Raw genomic sequence first — 14,164 nt, forward strand, 5'->3', positions numbered from 1 at the left:
AATAATATATGGTACCTACAATTAATAATATAACTTATCTATGATGCAATGTTTTTTTTAAGAATTTAGTCAACAGACGTAGGTACATAATAATTATTAACCTCGACTGTTTAGTTATTGCAGTCGCAATGCAGACGCTTTGTCTATGGCCGAGAGATTAATTATTTTAGCCAATAATTGTCTATTGTCACGTCTGACAACCTACTTACCGACTCTTGTAATATTATTGCGTTAATAAAACTTCGTATAATGGATGTAAAACGCGAACTAGACGATGCGGAAGTGCAGCAACGCCTTCATGTCACAACAATGCATCCAAACAATCCGGTTACAAACGTTTGCATAAAGCAGGAGAATGCTTTCGATGCCAACAGCATTATTGAGGTTAGGTGTTCCAAACTTATTTATCATTGTAAGATTGTGTTCATTCTTCGTTAAAGTGGTTTCTTACTGATGCAAATATAAACAATGTATAATAACAACGATGTATAATAAATTATACATCGTTGTATTGACACTTCATATCGATGATTTGACTAGTTACCTTCCTACCTATAGGTTCTGCGTCTGCATGGCTGCTGGTTAACTAGGTACTTTATTCATCTGAAGATAGCTGTTGAACGTTTATTAATAATAGCTCGACAGTATTGAACTGTGGAATAGGTCACATACAGTAACGTCCATGTGTTTGTGCTCAACGCATAATAATAATATAGGTGTAAACACGTGTTATAAAATACTTTTTGTCTTGTTTTTCAGAGCCCTGTAACCAGCCTTGCTGATATTAAAACTGAAATTGATCCTCTCCGAGTTGATTTCAAAGAAGAATTTGTCGAAGACAGTGATCCGCAACCTAGTTGCTCATATTCAAAATACGAGCCAATAAATCAGGTGCTTACCCACTTATACAATATTTTATTATTATTTTTAATCGGTTCATATTGTATAATATACATCGTGCTTGTATGTGAACATGTCTATTAGTCACCGTTATTAATATTTCATTTCAAAGTGTACTTTGCAAGAATATATTTTTGAATTTAACGTAACGGACAATAAGGTATGTTTAATGATTGGATTTTAAACTCCTTTTGTACCTTGTTTTAGTATACCTACTAGATTTGTGAAAAGGACTGCCTGTTATTTATTAGTACCTACCTATATTGGTATATTATTATTCACATTCATTAAGTGGGTCGAGTAAATTCGTTGCATATTGAATCCCGGTGCTGTGAGTATCTACAATGATGTTTTGCTATGTACACTTATTAGTTTGGAGCAATGTTTCGTGTCAGTTATTTGGTATTCTTGTTTAAAGTGGAGAAAGCAACGAATTACGTAATAATGTTTGATGTGAAACATGATTCAATCATGTAAGTGCTCTTTTAGATAAATGTTATAATAACTAGTATGTGTGTGTACTATGCTGTTGCCATGCGTTACAGACAGATAAATCAAGACAAATATATTATAATGTATTTGAACATCTCTGTAATTATCCATACGCTCAAAGGTTTATGAGTTGTATTGTGGAGTACATTTACAAACTAAAGCACTCGGAATGGTAGATACGTGGTATAGCGAAAAAGTATCTAATTTAACTGTGTAATGATTATAATAATATATTTGTACCACGAAATGACTATGCTATTACGGTTTTGCTCGTTAGGTACATTTTTTTCTTGACTAATTTTATGTTAGGTGGGTACATAGTCTTTGTCAATTTTTACATTTCGAAACCTCTATGGAGATTATTATTTTTAATGTAGGACAACAATTTTTTTGATATAATATTCAGGGTTTCATAAACTTTTCATGCGAAGAACACTGCAAATCCTAATTTTTTAATGTCTTACTACCTTGCCTCTTAGATAAATAGTACATTATCATAAAAAAGAATTATATACTTTTAGTAATTATTTTTTAAGCATAACATAAAAATAAAAGTAAATGAAGTTATTAATGACTTGGGTGATTTTGGGTATTGGTTTGCAAATCTTGATATCTATCACAATATTAGAAAGTTAAATTCTTATATTTGGTGTAGCACGGAGCCTATTCCTGAACCTTGAGTTCGTTGTAGCATAAGATAATCCTGCTTTGCATAAATTTGTCGTAGTAAACGGAAGTAAAACAATAATAGCTTATTTTGACTTTTGATAGATTCACCCAGATTTTATTTTTAAACGATTGTTATACTCTGATATACCTACCCATGTCGTTTGTCTTCATGTTAATATGCAATAATCTACGTTATTTTAGTTGATTCCTGCAACCACTGCCATGCCCTATTTTTCTACTCTCGGATTGTCGGAGAGGTTCATAGAAGTACAGGAGCCATACGATGAAATACAGATTGACTATATAGACGTTAAAAAAGAATTTGGCATATATGGAACCAATACTGATATAGTCAATCGCACTGCAAAACGTCAGCATATACAATCTAATGCCACAGATCCAGAATTACTATTAGCTGTTATAAAGTTGGAGAAAAAATCATTTAATATCGAAAATTTTGTGTGCAGTTTTTGTTTTGATTTTTTTGCAACACTATCTCTATTAAAGCTTCACAAAGCGTGGCATAAAAAATCAACAGCGCATAATATAGAAAATTACAAAAGCGTTCGATCTGATTTCAAATATGAAAACGTAAATAATTCTGGTGAAAAGCCATTTAAATGTGACCAATGTAATTACTCATGTATAAGAGCAAGTGATATGAAAAATCACAGAATGACTCATTCTGGTGAAAAGAACTATAAATGTCATCAATGTGATTACTCCTCTATCAAATGCAGTACGATGAAAAGGCACATAATGACCCATTCTGGTGAAAAGCCATTTAAATGTGATCAATGTAGTTTCTCTTGTAAACAATCCGGTGATATAAAAATACACAAAATGATTCATTCTGGTAAAAAGCCTTTCAAATGTGCCCAATGTAATTACTCATGTATAAGATCTGGTGATATGAAAATACACAAAATGACTCATTCTGGTGAAAAGCCATTTATATGTGACCAATGTAATTACTCTTGTATAAGATCTTGTGATATGAAAAGGCACAGAATGACCCATACTGGTGAAAAACCATTTAAATGTGACCATTGTAATTACTCGTCTATTACATCTGATACGATGAAATTACACAAAATGACTCATTCTGGTGAAAAGTCATTTAAATGTGACCAATGTAAATACTCGTGTATAAGATCTTGTGATATGAAAAGGCACAGAATGACCCATTCTGGTGAAAATCCATTTAAATGTGACCAATGTAATTACTCGTTTATACAATCTGGTTCTTTGAAATTACACAAAATGACTCATTCTGGTGATAGGCCATTTAAATGTGACCAATGTGACTACTCATCTAATCGATCTAATAGCATAAAGTTACACAAAAAGACTCATTCTGATAAAAAGCCTTTCAAATCCTAATGTAATTACTCATGCATTACATCTTGTAAAATGAAATAACACAAAATGACACATTCAGATGAAAAGGCATTTAAATGTGACTAATTTAATTTATCATGTATATGATCTATTGTTATGAAAAAACACAAAATGACTCAAAAGCACAGAATAACCCATTTAAATGTGACCACTGTATTTTCCCTTGTATACACTCTAATTATAACATAAAAAAACATGTTTTTCATCAGTATTTATTGATATCAGATAATAAAAACACTTATAACTTATTTTTTTTTATTGCTGCAACAATGAAATAACCCAAAATTGCCAATAGTTCAGAAAACGAGTCTAAATGTGTTGAATCCAAATAATTTTGTAACAATGTGATGTATGAAAACTATTCTGGCACATTTAAAAAGTGATTCAATGGCATCATTACAATAATTGTTTTAAACAGTAATATAGAGCCTCCCTTACCTGAAAAATAATCCCCATTTGTTATTTATTACACTCTTGCTGTAAATGTCGTTTTGGAGGAAGATTTACAAAGAAATGTGACAGTAATGCTTTAAAAAAATTGATTGTGTTGTGAATTGTGTCAATATTGTAGAATTTTGTCAATAAAATGCAGCATTTCAAGAAGTATTTATTAAAAGTTATTTCGTTTATTGTATAAATAATTCCAAAGTAATTTTACAATTCCAAATATCCAAGTAAAAATTGAAAATAATTTTTGAGTGTTTTTTTTACATTATTATTGAAATTAAACTCTTAATGTTTGTAAAATGCAGGAATGTGCTTTTTATGAAAAAGGTCCATAAGATCACTTTTCTTTTTGTCAGAAATTCTTCGTCTTGAATGAAAAGCTGGTATTAACTCAACGTCTACATATTTATTCCTCTTTATAACAACAACCTGATTGAAGGACTCCTCCTTATACGAAGTTTTATAGGAAACCGAATTTGGAAAATCTTTTGTAACTTTCAGGATCTTTACATCTGTAAGCGTCATTGATGCCATATTAATGGGATCGATGTCAGTATTCAGTTTTTTAAGATCATAAAAGTCTTCGCACCGTTTCTTTTTTGGCGTCACATATCAGGAGCAGTTATACGAGACTCAGGTCGACATGCACTCCTACGTGATGTGACTGAATTTACATGACTTGCAATATGTTTGTAGTTATATTAGCTTAATAAATCATGAACATGGAATGGTTTTCCGTTTATTTTTGGCTCCACGAATTGCTGAAACAAATGCTTCTGGCGAATACATTGGGCCACCTTTTAACTGTCGTTTTTCGTGCCTGTTGATTAAAGAGTGTGTCAATCCCCTTCACTTTGTGTGTGACCCTTTATCAAATATCTATGAGTGATTGTGTTTATATTCAACTGGCGTACTGCATATACCTAAATATAAGGCAATCATAAATTTGTTTTTCTGTTGGCCAGCACAATAATCAGAATGTAAAATCAGTTCTCTATTATTAATAGCAGATTTGTCTCTTAGATCCCAAAGTACACAAGTTCCCAACTCATTGAATCTTATGTGTGCATGTGATTCGTCCCACACGTTCGTACCTTACAGTTCACCTGTTGTATTTTGCAAATCTTATATTGTGTGTATATTCAATTTTAACTAATTGTAATAGAAGGCAGACACTTCACCTTTTGGCAATTGCATTACGGCCTGGAAATCGTGAACAGCCACTGTTACATCGGACCATTTTTTATATGCTTTTTCCTCCACTTTTGATAAATTCTTTTCTACCAAATATCTTTCCTAACTTTCTTTCAATTGATCATTTCCATCGCCTTCTGTGTTTTCGTAAGTATTACATGTCTCACAGACATCTTTTTTAGGTACAAAATATGATAATTCTTCTGTAAATATTCTATAAAATAGTAGGTAGGTACGTAATTTCAAAATCGCACATTTTTCGTTATACGATCAGATATATTATAATTGTCTTACTTCCATCAATAAAATGTTTTAATGTATAAGCACGTGCATAATGGCTTTCAATTTTTCGAATTATACTCTATGAATTGATTAATGCCTTGCCTAATACTTTCGTCTACCATCCTCTGCTTTCCGTGTTTTCCTTGTTGATCATTTTCAAGTAAAACTTTTTTTTTGTTTTCTAGGACAGTACAAAATTGGGCGATCGTAAATGTTTTAAAAAAATTATTTACGCACTCTATCTTGCTGATTATGTCCATGAAAATAAAAAGTGTTATTATTCTGCCTTTGGCTTCTCGTACCACCTGTACGAATGTATCGATATTTGGCTGAATGATTTACATGCTACCTACCTAATGGAAATATATTGCCTTTGCATTTCAATACCTATAAACTCCCAAAGTGCAGAAACTAGATTCATTTTCTCTTCCTTATTGATCTTCGTCGAAAATTTTCGCTTCCATTTTGCCGGAAAAGCCGGTTTTATCTCCTTATTCCAAATTTTCTTGCTACTTGTATGCGATTTGTACTCCTTGCCGATATTTCTCGCCTTCTTCAGTACATTCGTCTTCCAATTACCTTCATTCCTTTAACGTTTTTTAACACCAAAATATCCACCAATATGAAGTTTTATAGACCTTATGTAATGCACAATGATAGTGTTTATTTTTATTTATATTGAAGTAACACCCTTTTCATACTAAATATGAAATACATCACTATTTCTTATATAGACGAAGTTACGGCACGATTCCTTAACTTCGCCCAATGTGTTTTAGTAGGTCCAGTACGAAATTATTGTCTATGGATACTCACGAAATCTGTTAAAAAATGACGTTAAGCAAATTTAGGTCTTATGCTAGAGACAATTTGACATATTTTAAAGAAATATCTACGTTGGCGAAGATAGGAATCACTTCAATGACAGTTTCATACAACCTACCAATTTACGCTAGGGTTGCCAAAGCCCAAATCATTATAGTATCATTTTTATGTACTTATTGATTTAGATAGTAAATTTTTAATAAAGGAAGTATGAGAAAAATTGTTAACTGGTGAATCAAAGTGATGAATAGTTTTTAGTCTAAAAACCATAAAAATAAAAAAACACATCTATTTCAAAAAAAAGCATTTCTTTGTGACAACCCTAAAGCCATGATAAGTGTAGGAACATGTAGTTCACAAAACATAGCCTGACATTGCATACTCAAAAAATTGATGTTTTATTATAAAAATCGGAAATCTATCATTACATTTGGCAAGCAGACTATCAGACTATATCACTATATTATATACAAAATTTGAAGAACCTACCTCTACAAGATTCGTAGAAATAAGCAAAAGTTCAGAGGTATTCCGAAAAAATCTCTTCAAACCGGACTCGAAAAAACGGTACTAACACAAACACGGCAAAAATAATGGCGGTTTGAAAATTTTGTGGTGACAGGACTAATATTATCTTTAAAATCGCCTTAGTGGCTTAAAGTGGTGCGATAGAAAAAACATGAGTTTCTAGTGTTTAATTGATTTAGGTAAGTTAGGGACACTTGGCGAAGTAAGGGGGTTTTACGGTAGTGTCATCCTCAGTTTACACTAAACAATTTGCATCGAGAGAACTGCTCGAACGTGGAGGAAAAGTTGAAATGGTTTGATCAGTGATTTATAACGGTTAGGCACAAAATACGTGTTACAAATAACCAACGAGACAGGATTCGATCCAACTTATTGTGGAACGAAAAGAACAATGAGACTCTAAAAGGCGATATCGATAAGGTAGGTTATGCGTACGATGGCGTTATTTCTGACTCGATTTTGGAATCCAGCGTGTTTCTAAAAGTATAGGAAATTACATATAAATATGCTTCTGCGGGCACCACCCTATTTATATTTTATCATAAACAGTTCAAGGCATAAAATAAGAAATGAAAGAATGTTTTAAAGAATAAGTCCAAAATGTCGTATATTAGAACAGGAATGATATACAAAGAATAAGCAATCTACAAACATTTTGGGACGGAGAATGAACGTAGCTATTAACTTCCTCGTGAATAACAAGTGGATGGCAAGAATCAAAATAATAAATAATCAAAACATCGTCAGATAAGGTTGATATAAATTATCCGGACATCTTAGAATTGTCCCGTAGCGGCCGAGGGCCGAAGCCCCATCGGGTACGTCTATTCACTGTGAAGGTCTGGGCGAGAGAGAGGGAAAACGATCTTCATGCGAGTTCGATATCTTTGTTTCGAGGCATGCCAGAAACATACAAGGCGGAGAAATTAGTTCTATATTCGGCCGCGAGACGTGAATAATTATTGCCAGTAGTTAAGAACGATAAATCTTTTATGGTATATATTATTAAAATATCGTTACAATACCTCTGTCGTTAGTAATAGAAGATCAAGCCAGAGGTTGAGCTTTTTCTTGCAACTTCCACTTCCAGGGTGCGGTCAACGTCGCAGGTACATCTCATGGGTTTAATGTGGTGTAACGATGAAATCCAAAAGGTGAAAACTCAAACTCTGTATTTTGGCGGACAGAGGAGATAATTCTAAGGTCCATTTACCTGGATCACCCAATGTTAAAACTCCAACTTTTTTTGGGTGCATTTGTTTGTGCATCGTTAGTGCACGTTTGTGCACGATTTTTTTTCGTTTGTGCACATATAATAACAGAAAAATTCCAATTTCAAATTGGGTGTTCCAGCTAAACGTTAGGTCTCTAGTGACTTGATACTTGAACCAATAAATTAGCCCTAAAATTTTTTTGTTAAATGCATCTGATTAGGTATATTTATGTCAACTTTAAACACGATTTTTTAATTTTTATCTCTTATATTAAGCTAGTAATTTAATTTTGAGCGGCCGTCAAGTTTTAAAACAAAACATTTTTTTTCCACATTTTTTAATTACACACCTTTGAGTAATTTAATTACATGATTTTTCATGAAGTTTTTATTGTTTTTCCATTTAAATTACGCGAAAAATTCGCATTTTTCCATTTTCACTAAGTACCCCGTAAAAATATCCCAAACAAAAACGACCGCATTCGTTTGGAACATCCAGTCAAAAGAGTCTACACAAAATAGCCAAAACGGTGTAATGCTCACTAAATAATATGTCGGTTTATAATAGACTACCTTAAAATTGATATTCTGATTACACAAAAGTGTCAAAATTACAAAAAACATTCAACATTCTTAACATTTATCTTTTTATTTATGATTTTGAATAGATCAATGTCAGTTGCATACGGGAAAAATGCAGTAAATTATATAATTATACTTACCTACTGTTTTTTAAAATGATCTGTAATAAAAATAAATACCGTTAAGTTATTAGAATACAATTAGGTATGTATACTTTTGAAAAATGCAATAGGTATGTTTTTATGCAAATATATTTTCTTCAAAAGATAATATTGGAATGACATTTAGGTATATTTATTTTGTATATAGGAGGTACCTTGCAGGCACTTAACTCTTCCTAATAATATTTGCATAGGTATTATGATTTTTTTCTTTTTCTCTGTTTCTCCAGATGGTGCAACGTATGCATGAAGTTTTGTAGGTAATTTAAAAAGTTATTGCCTCTGACGGCTTCTACAATTGTTTCACGCAAATGGTTTTCTTCTGAATGTGTGATTTTATGAGTTCTTAAGCAACGTACCGACCTACATATCTGTTTACATTTATATTTACATTCATCACGTTTATGAGTTTTTAAATGACATACCTATTTGTTTACATTTAAAATGAAATAGATCACACGCAAATGGTTTTTCTCCTGTTTCGTTTTATGAACTTTAAGATAATGTTGTGCCGAAGCTCCGTATAGGTAGTCAATTTATTTAAAAGTTTATTCACCATTAAGTATCTTTACATGTGTTTGAAGATTACTCCGTCGCGAGCATCCAAATGAACATACATTGCATTTATAAGATTTTTCACGAGTATGTTCTATATATGTATATATTCATTTCATTTGTTTTAACGCTTTCGCTGCTGAATAGGTAATGAGATTTTAATTGCCCCCTTTAAAATGCACGTTAATTACATCGATCGGCCGCCTGGTCATTACGCACCGTGTGCGTCTTCCGCGTCCAAAGTATTAAGACAACTATGTCGCACGCATTTATATGAATATACATCGCATTTCAAAAGATTTTTACCAGAATTGGTCATTTGTTTGTTTTTAAGATGACTAAGTTGCGAGCATCTATATGAGCATACATTGCATTAATAAGGTTTTTCACCAGTCACCAAAAATGCTGGCGCAGCTTAAGAGTTGGCCTATTGCGTCGAGGGTCTCAGGTTCTAATCCTTGGTCTGGCAAGTACGCATATTATTCGCGAGAATCTATATGAACATACATTGCATTTATTAGATTTTCTTCAGAATGCGTCATTGTGTCTTTTTAAAATTTAATTCGCGAGCATCTATATGAACACAAATCGCATTTGTGAGGGTGTGCACCAGTATTAATTGTCATTCAACATATTTTAAGACTACAAGGTGTTTTTAAATGACATTTTTGATTACATTTCAAATCACAATCATCACACGCAACTGGTCTTTCTCCTGAATGTGTAAGTTTATGAGTTGTTAAACAACGTATTCAATACGTTGCTGCCAACAGTTGGTAAGTCGAGAGTTTAGGTATTTTGAGCTTACCACGGATAAGATGTTTATACTCATATACGTTTGCTAGAAAAAAAATCAAGATCATCCGATTTTTAGAACATTGTATTTTTAGCTATTCATTATGTTGATAAAAATACGTAATTCTTGATTTTTTAATTTCCCAACATCAAAAGACAAACACAAATCGAATTATTGAGGGTGTCCCCCGTTATGTTTCATTTTATAGATTTTAAGGGTTCCAGGTTGCGAGCATCTTTATAAACAATAATTGCATTAACAAGGTTTTACAACACTATTTATCATCATTTTTGTTTTTTTAAACTACTATGCTGCGAGCAGCTATATGTGCACTGATTAAATTTAGGTTCTTCGAAACAATTTGTCATATCATGTCTTTTACGATTACTGCGACCACCATTTATTCTGCTTTGCGAGAAATTGAAGATCAAGAAGGCTTAAAAGTCTTAGTCGCTCAAAGGATAACAACATTTAACAGTGGCCAGGATCCTCAGCCATGAGTATACAAACAAGAAGAGAAGACAACTAATTTGCGCGCATCTATATGAACATTCATCGCATTTATAAGTTTTTTCACCAGTATTGCCATTCCATACGTTTTAAGCTTACTAGGTATTTTTAAATGACATATTTGATTAAACAGGAAATCACATTTCATCACACGCAAATGGTTTTTCTGAATGTGTAAGTTTATAAGTTCTTTCATTGAATAAGTTAATGTAATTTTAATATTATATTTCCAAAATTTCCTCCATATTCCTTCTGTTGAAAATAACGTAATTTCTAAGCCTTTTTAACATAATATTTACAAACCTATTTCGGAAGAAGGCCTAACTTTTAGTTCAACTATTAAAAATAATAAAATTGTTAATATTATTACAAAGATTTGACTTCCAAGTTTTATTGACATTTGGTTAGATTTTTATCTAGATTAATACTGTAAACATCTTTACAGTCTTTTGATGTTGGGAAATTGAATGATCAAGAGTTACGTATTTTTAACATAATGAATACCTAGCTAAAAAACTATGTTCTAAAAATCGTAACATATGGATTTTTTTTCAAGCAAACGTATATAAGTTTAGACATTTTATCCGTTGAAAACTCAAAATACCTAAACTATCGACGTACTAACTTTTGGCAGCAGCGTATTGAAAACGTTGTATAAAAACTCATAACCTTACACATTCAGGAAAAAAACCAGTTGCGTGTGATGATTGTGATTCGAAATGTAAACAAATAAGTCATTTAAAAATACCTTGTAGTCTTAAAACATGTGGAATGGTAATACTGGTGCACACCCTCACACATGCGATTTGTGTTCATATAGATGCTCGCAAATTAAAGTTTTAAAAGACACACAATGACACATTCCGATGAAAAATCTGATAAATGCAATGTATGTTCATACAGATTCTCGTGAATAATATGCGTACTTGCCAGACCCAGGATTCGAACCTGGGATCCTCGACGCAATAGGCCAACGCTTAAGCCGCTCTGGCATTTTTGGTGACTGGTGAAAAACCTTATAGATGCAATATATGCTCATATAGATGCTCGCAACTTGGTCATCTTAAAAGCCATAAAATGACAAATTCTGGAGAAAATCCTTATAAATAAAAAATATGTTTACATAAATGCGTGTGACTTAGTTGTCTTAAAAGCGAAGAAATGAATATATACATATATAGAACATACTTGTCAAAAATCTTATAAATGCAATGTATGCTCATTTGGATGCTCGCGACGGAGTAATCTTCAAACACATGTAAAGATACAAAATGGTGAATAACCTTTTAAATAAATTGACTACTTATACGGAGGCTCGGCACAACATTATCTTTAAGCTCATAAAACGAAACAGGAGAAAAACCCTATGCGTGTGATGAATTTCATTTCATAATATATAAAAAAATATCATGTCATAAAAACTCATACTTGTGATGAATTTAAATATAAATGTAAACGGTTATGTATGTAGGTAGGTACGTTGTTTAAGAACTCATAAACACACATTCAGAAGAAAACCATTTCCGTGAAACAATTGTCGAACCCGTCAGAGGCAATAACTGTTTGAAGTACCTACAAAACTTCATTTGATATCGATTCTGAAGAGCATGACATGAAGTTTTTTACCAACACTTCTCTCCTTACATAATACCTACAAGAAGTACAAGCTTACGTTGCACCATCTGGAGAAACAGAAAAAGAAGAAATTCATAATATGCAAATATTATTAAGAAGAGTTAAGTGCTTGCAAGTTAACCCCTTTATATAAAAAAAATATAAATGTCATTCTAAAATTATCTTTTGAAGGAAATATCGTTGCATAAAAACATGTTGCATTTTCTAAAAGTATGCATACTTAATTGTATTCTAATAACTTATTTATTTTTATTACGGATCATTTTAAAAAACAGTAGGTACCTAAGTATAATTATTTTTTTTCCTTATGAAACTGACATTGATACATTCCAAACCATAAATAAAAAGATAAATGTTAAGAATGTTGAATGTTTTTGTAATTTTGACACTTTTGTGTAATCAATATGTCAATTTTAAGGTAGTCTATTATAAACTGACATATTTAGTGAGAATTACACCGTTTTGGCTATTTTGTGTAGACTCTTTTGACTGGATGTTCCAAACGGATGCGGTTGTTTTCTATCGGGACATTTTGACGGGTTACTTATTGAAAATGGAAAAATGCGAATTTTTCGCGTAATTTAAATGGAAAAAATTTAAAAACTTCATGAAAAATCATGTTATTAAATTACTCAAAGGTGTGCATTTAAAAAATGAGGAAAAAAATGTTCGGTGTTAAAGCTTGACGGCCACTCAAAATCAAATTACTAGCTTAAAAACGAGATAAAAATGTGAAAAATCGTGTTAAAAGTTGACATAAATATACCTAATCGGATGCATTTAACAAAAAAAATTAAAGCTAATTTAATGGTTCAAGTATCAAGTCATTAGTGACCCAAAGTTTAGCTGGAACACCCAATTTGAAATTGGAATTTTTCTGTTATTATATGTGCACAAACGAAAAAAAATCGTGCACAAACGTGCACTAACGATGCACAAACAAATGCACCCAAAAAAAGTTGGAGTTTTAACATTGGGTGATCCAGGTAAATGGACCTATAATTCTAGTAGTGCGGCAATTTCGCAAGGCGGCTGAAGTGTTAAAATATGGACTCATCTCTGATAGTTGACGACATAGGAGTAATTATTTTTGAAGAGAGACAGCGATCCAATCAGTTGAGATCTTGAAGTCTTTGAAGACATCGCAACTCGTCACGAAGGTCCACTAAGATTACCATCATGAAAAATCTAGCTACTATAAAAATATTAGTTCATTCTCGCATCAAAAAAATAAACTTAAGAATAAACAAGTAATTAAGTATACGCAGATACTAACTAAAAATAAATTTGAAATCAGTCGGGTCGCAGCCCTATGCAGTCTTTGCTGCTTCATTCGGTAATTTCTCTTACGACTATAGTTTGAAAATTACTAGTCATTTTTATAATAATTACAATTTTTAAACTTATAATATTTACAATAAGTACAACCCAAATAATAAGAATTGTCTTTCAACAAAAACGTAAGGCGTTTTTTATTAATGGTTAACTAAATGTTTTTAAAATATTTGCTTGAGACGGGAAACAAAGATTTTTTAAAACTAATTTGTGGAAATAGAGTATTCAATAGCTTTGGAGTATAAAATCCAGTAGCTGCAAGTTTAACGGCCCACGTGCTCGTCGTAGGTAAAATTGAGTTTTTATTGTATTTTCAAACCATGATCCTGGACACTCCTTAAACATTGTAGATAATCTATTTATAAAATTTTGAAGCCTTATTATTCTTTATGGTTATTTTGAACATTTGATGACTGCATAAAGTATTTTTGTTACATAAAATAGTATTCTTTTAAACCTCTCGCTCTAATGTTTTAGAATATAGTCCTATTTCGGTACATAACTGTGCAGTGGTGTTAAGATTTTTTACGTTTATTAATTTTTAAACGCATTTATGAAACCATGAGTATAATTTATTATGAGATAATTTTTGTAAAATATTTACGATAAAAAATTATATTGATAATCTCTGTGTTCCCA

At 31.8% G+C, this 14,164-nt stretch overlaps 1 long non-coding RNA gene across 1 annotated transcript; it reads left to right on the forward strand.

The window, feature by feature from the left end:
* The first annotated feature begins 168 nt into the window (after window positions 1-168).
* LOC147076202 (uncharacterized) lies at window positions 169-4,060 on the forward strand. Its single transcript, XR_015069881.1, has 3 exons — window positions 169-384; window positions 760-891; window positions 2,263-4,060. It is a non-coding gene; the product is annotated as an uncharacterized LOC147076202 (long non-coding RNA).
* Window positions 4,061-14,164: the final 10,104 nt, after the last annotated feature.

Source organism: Rhyacophila brunnea, unplaced genomic scaffold, assembly GCF_057557595.1.
Source record: "Rhyacophila brunnea isolate RB1 unplaced genomic scaffold, BYU_Rbru_1.0 scaffold_13, whole genome shotgun sequence".
Lineage (NCBI taxonomy): Eukaryota > Metazoa > Arthropoda > Insecta > Trichoptera > Rhyacophilidae > Rhyacophila > Rhyacophila brunnea.